We start from the raw sequence: 6,122 nt of genomic DNA on the forward strand, positions 1-6,122 counted from the left end.
CACACCATATTGTACCTAAAACAGGCAATCTGGATTCCCGTTGCTACTTCCCTCCATCCCCACCCCCCCAAATAGCTCAGGAATGGGTTTGAATTATGAGGCTTGAATATATAAAGCAAAAGAATTAAGACACCCAAAATTCAGAATGGGTAGGTGAAAATAAGTGTGCTTGAAGTCACTTGTATAACTGCTAATGGGTGGTCCACTTGTGAGTTTTTAATCATTACATGAAAGCAAAATCAAAACATTTTATCTTGCCTCTAGATCACATCAGCTGCGACAGTAACCTTATCTAAACCTTGAATAGTCTGTTCATAAAACTAAGTGGGATGAAAAACTAAGTGGGGTGACTGACCCAGTGCATATTCAACACAGAATATGAAGGCCAAAACAAAATGACAATAAAATTCAAAACAAGTTTGTGGAAATTTTGGGCTAGTATATTAAACCTTTCTTTGTCTCCATCACTTGACAGATGGTTAGCCTTCATACAGTCTAGTATCTCTGGCAAAGAAATGACTGTGTCTAGCCAATAACACCCCAAATTTTGACTTAAAATGCACTGTACACATACTTACACTTACCCTAAAAATATGAATATTAATTAGTCTTTATTTTATTACTATAGAAATCTGACATGTCAAGATTTTATCTTTTACTCTATGAATACCCCTTTTGAAACTCTCAACTATCTTATTATGTGGATCCAGGGTTCTAACAGCTCTTCACTTTAGATTTCATTCATTTTATGTGCTGCTTAGTAATCATGCTTTAAAAAAACTTCCCAAAATAAATTTTAATCCAAATTATTACAAAATTTACAAAGATTTAATTATCTTGTATTTCTATGTTGCTCGGGGCAAAGGTTTGGTTAGTAACAGAGTATGTTAAACAAAATCACCTGGGAACTTTGAATGCCTTCCATGTCAACGAACACAAGGCAGGACTGGAATCATTTATCCAGTAATGAAATATGTCTTTATTCAAAAACTGATCATATATAAATACATACTTACATGCACATAAGGACACATTGATCAACCATCCTTACTAGAATTAGGAAAAGTTCTTAATTTTTAACATTCTATTAACCATTCTTCCACTTTGCTTTTTAAAAAAGATTTCAGCTAAAACAATATATTCTATTAGTTACAGTCTCTGCTTTTTGTCCTAAATCTTCCTATTTGTAGCTTTCAGACGCTGCCTGGTCTATACTTAATAGCCACAGGCAATCTCAAAGTTCTCTAAAGTGCATTAATATGTACCCTTTCTAGAAGAATTGATTATGCTACAAATTAGCATAGAGATCTAGTGTAGATATAGATTCAAGCTCTTTACAGCAGGGGATGGGAGGACTGTAGGTAGGAGGATTGTGTGTAAAAAAAAAAAAAAATCATGCTACTTAAGAACTGAACTCACACTTGACTAACAAAATAAAACTCACTGTGATAGAGAAAAATAACGAAAATAAGAACTTGTTATTTGAGAACTATGAGCTAGGTTTTGGAAAGGTGAGACACCCACTACTTGAAGCAACAAACTTTGCTTCAAAATCATATACTCCCTTAACCAGGCACCAAGTTTCCTTCAGTTAGAAACCTAGGATTTTTACACCTACAGACTAAATGATTAAAGTAATACTAAAATACTCTGTAACGTTCCTCTTGCATTACAAATGGTCTATTAAATCAGAGAAGTGCCAATCAAATGCTTTTGTAGTTTGAAAGGTTTAAATAACAAAGCATTTTTTGCAGGCCTCTCTTTCTCTTTTTAAAGTCACCTATAAATTAATTACAAATTTCCACCTTCTCTTGGTAAAACCACAACTGTAAAAGATTTAGGCACTTGATTTTTCAGACATATTCTTAAAACAAATTCTAACTAAACAAATTAAGATATTCTAGTTTATGTTTACCACAATTTGCTAACAAGACAAAAGCTCCACAGGAATTTTACAGTAAATTCCAAGACACAGAATTTTTTTTAATATAAAATAACATTTTATTTATTTCAAAGGCAAGCTTAAAATTACGAAAAAATAAAACCCCTATCTGTTAAAAAGACCTACTGAAACATATGGAGAATATTTCATGACAATAACAAAGGGTACAAATAATACAGTAAGCTCTTCCTTCCTTATCATTGGCAATTGGTAAAATCTCCCTGCCCCTCGAACTTCTCTAAGCTTTTTTAAATCATATTCCCCCAAATGAGAAAACAGCTAGGTTTTAAAGTTTCATCCAAAACTACCTTCTTCTAGCAATCTGAAGTAACCAAAGTGTATGCGACATTAGAATGTAAACTCCACATGGGTAGGTAATTTTATCTTTTGTTCACTCTTACATCCCAAGTATCTAGAACAGTGTCTAGAACAGTTTGATGAATTTAAAAATCCATTTCAGACAAAAAAAAATCACTTCAGAGAATAAATCAGAGCCCATCAAGCTCCACTTCTGTATTCCAAATGTTTTAAAGAATCTCTTCTTACCACTTATTCTAAGATATTTCAAATACTTTGTAATTAGTTTATAAATTTTAGATCCTTTATAGGAACTTAGTTGTATCTTTTATTGTTCTTCTAAAATGACCCAATTTTTTCTAGGAATTTCAATTTGGTTGGAAGGTCTTCTGAAGACTGACTACTGAGATAAAAGTAATTCATTTAAAATGGCTTTTTCCTTGGATTTTATTCCTATACCAAGTAGTCAAAGTCGTGTTAATTTGACAGCAAGAGCAATTGTATATGTATGGGTCTCAAAAACTTCCTGACTTTACTTAGGACACTGGCATCACATCAACTAGTCATTCTGAACAATACCCCTCCTCCCCTTCCACGCACACACACACCAAAATTACAACCCTCACATGTAAGTTGTTCTTTCCTCTAGTACTCCGCTTAAACTCATATTGTCTTTCAGTAGCTAGTTGCTAGTAGCGAATGTACACATTAACTATACCTGTATTTTCTTGGTATAGTAGTTATTTCAAAATACTGGCATCTTAAATGAACTAAACAAGTAAGTATAAAGAGTTCTTCCTAAAAATGGATAAAATTTGACAATTTTTAGTCTTAAACTTCTTTCTTTAGTGTGTTAAAATTGGGACCTCACCATGAAAGGGCGTATTGCTTTGGAGGCTGGTAGCCAGTTAACTTGTCACCTGATCTTCATATGCAAAAGTTCTTTATTCCACTGGTCTGTGAGATCTGAAATCACAAAACCAAAAATACCCAACTGCTGGACTCACTGAGCAGATAATTATATTTCTAGAAAACTCACTTTTTTTCTTCTCCTCACTGTCTGAGCATGATGTATGCTCAAGGCTAAAGCCCTCCAAAATTGAGCTCAATGGAAATCACATCCCCAACCTTAAGAATTAAACCTTGAGCGCTAAGCAATGAGTAATATCAGCAATTCTTCAAGGACAATACCAAAAACTTCCTTGAGAGAAGACTACTTCCAAGAGGGCACAGTGAATGGTATTACCATGCACTATATGTGCATCAACTTTGATACATTCTGATTAAGAATGACAAAGAGCAAACATGGGCATTAAAAAAATGTAAATTGTTCTTGCTGTTGTTCTTTTCCAAGAAATACAGAAATGCAAATCGTAGCCAAAATTGGACTGGGGATGTGATGGGGTAGAACGGTGTATTTTAACGATTCCCAGTCAATAGCAAAGGGTGCATGGGATTAGGAGCAACAGGTAAGAAAGTAAACCATTTATGAATTTGTCGATGGTAACGGATTATTCAATGTGTAAAGCTAGAGAATGTATTTACAAAACGGTCCTTATAATTCATGTTTTAAAACTTTCAATAGCAACAAAAATACTAACTTTAGAACAGAGCTTGCTTGAAAACACTGGGGGAATGAGTGGTCTCTTAATTTTCTTAGCTGAAATTCACACATGACCACGCAGTGAGAAAATTCCACTTGAGCAACATTTTGGTATTTTTAATGGTAAGAAGCAGTTAAGACAATTTTCACATGACTCGAAGATTCACAAATTCAACTTAGCTTGGGCCAATGCTGATGTGAGGACAGTACTTTACCCACGGGCTGCTTCCAAATTACTTCCTGCTTCATTCAGATTTTTACTGGAGAACTGTCATCCTGCTACTGACCCCATTCAACTGGGTTGGGTTAAGAGATCAGCGGATTACCGCGCTAGTTAGGGTAGCTGTACGCCATATTGTGTTTTTCGCGAATGTTTATCGTTTATGTGTGTGCCTAGCATATGTTTGTACAAGTGTTTATCAATACAACTTTTAGAAAATCCCTGCCTCCTGCCTCTTCAGCATCCTTAAAAAGGCTAACAGCTTTAGGAGGGCAGGGCGTGGGGCGTATGGTGGGAGAAGACCAGAAAGCCACACGGACAGTAATGCATTAAACAATGTAAAAGAGAGTGCATTTCTTTTAAACTTTCAAAAAGCTTCCAACCGTTTTCTCTCAGCTATGGAAAAAGCGTAAACATTTTTTAATGTTTCCAAAGGGGCCCAAAGGAGGAGAGAAAGAAGGAAAGCTGTCTTCCCTTCCCATGCCCCCTTCTCTACAGTCGTAGCAGCGAAGCAGGCGGCGGCCGGTAGCTCCGGCGTCTGGAGGGGCGTCCAGCGGCTCTGGGCCAGGACCCCTCCCGCCCCCCAGTTCTCTGAAGACGCTCCAGATACTGCTAGAGCCACGGCAAGCGGGGAAGGGCGAGGAGGGAGGGGGCGGAAGACAAGCGGGCGCCTCTAGTAGCTCCTGAGCCCCGGCTAGTCCCCCTCAGCTCCTCTTCTTGGTAGCGGCAGCTCCAGGCGCGGGGAGTAGAAAGAAGGCAGAAGACACGTTTCCAGCTGCGGGACGCCCCGCCCGATCCTGGAACCCAGGACCCTCCCGCGTTCCCTCCCTCCGCGCCGGGTCATGCGAGGCCACCGCCGCCGCCCGGCGCGAGGAGGGGCGCTCGGGGAAAGGGGCCGCCGGGGGGAGGGCACCCGGGGGAGGGGGCGCGCGCTCGGCCGGCCAACAGCCCGCGGGCTCGCCACTCTAACTCGCTCCCCCAACCCCACCCCGCGCCCCTCCTTTCCTGTCCCACCGCCCCCCCACTCCAAGCGCCTCGCAGACGCCCCGTCCCCCACAGCACGCACACACCCCTCCCTCCAGCCCGCCCCACAACAAATTAGAGTTTTTGGCGTTACCTCCTCGCGCTCTTTAATCTTCTTTCCTCAACTCCTAAACTTCCCCCCGCCCCTACTTCTTCGGCAGAAGGCCCACATTGGGCGCCTCACGCCGCGAACCCTCTATCTTTTCCTGCTATTGGGTTGCCCCCACGCCACTCTTGGCTTCAGTGAGCCAATAAGAATGGGACGCCCCTCATGAGGTTGCCGCCCATAAACAAAATACACTCTTCCTCCTCCCCTCACCTGTCCCCGCCCCCATCTGCCTCTTCCCTCATCTCTACCAGCTTCGATTGGGCTAGAAGAGGCCCAATCCGCTATCTCAGACACCCATTGGAGCATTGAAACTTCGCTCAGAGAACTGTTAACAGGCGATTGGTCAGCAGTCTTTCCGCTCCCCCCCCTCACTCCGCCGCACCTTCGTCCACTCTGGAGAGGTCAGTCATATCTCGTTGTTCAGTGATCCGAGAGGTGGGAGGCTATTGGTTGAGAGGGCCCGTCAGACCGGACTAGAGTGAGTCGTGATTGGTCAACACAGACACGATCAGGTTTGGTTGTCTAACCTCCGCCGCGCCCACCTTTTTTCTCCAGGCCCCCGCCCCCTCCTAACTGCTTTTACTTTCTACGCATTTCTATTTCCTCCTTTATTTATTTATTTGTGATAAACTTAAATGACCTGGCGACGGAGGCGGGACTCGAGGCGAGGCCGAGGATGACGAGGGACGGCCGGGGGCCAATTGCCGAGGGGGCTGCCGGGTGAGGGGCAGCGGCGGTGGCCAGTGAGAGGCAGGTGTCTGGAGCGCGTTAGGCCTATGGAGTCGGGATGCCCCAGCGGAGGCGGCGGTTACCCGCTGTCTGGCGCGGCGACCTGGCGCGGGGAGCCGCGGGAGGGGAGGAGAGGGTGTCGCTGTCGCTGACGGCTGAGGCGGCAGGAGGGAACCTGGATCCCGGGCGGTGGGAGGGA

The 6,122-nt window shown here is 42.5% G+C and overlaps 1 protein-coding gene across 11 annotated transcripts in view; it reads right to left on the reverse strand.

The window, feature by feature from the left end:
- The window catches only part of ZBTB20 (zinc finger and BTB domain containing 20), a 797,904-nt gene extending 792,659 nt beyond the window's left edge, over positions 1-5,245 (reverse strand). For all 11 annotated transcript variants that reach the window (XR_009519244.1, XR_009519245.1, XM_060010675.1 and 8 more), the window contains exons 1-2: positions 5,180-5,245; positions 3,111-3,205 (exon numbers count right to left, since the gene is read on the reverse strand). The gene's annotated coding sequence lies outside the window, so the exon portion shown is untranslated. The remainder of the gene's footprint in view (positions 1-3,110; positions 3,206-5,179) is intronic.
- Positions 5,246-6,122: the final 877 nt, after the last annotated feature.

This window comes from Delphinus delphis, chromosome 4, assembly GCF_949987515.2.
Source record: "Delphinus delphis chromosome 4, mDelDel1.2, whole genome shotgun sequence".
Taxonomy (NCBI): domain Eukaryota; kingdom Metazoa; phylum Chordata; class Mammalia; order Artiodactyla; family Delphinidae; genus Delphinus; species Delphinus delphis.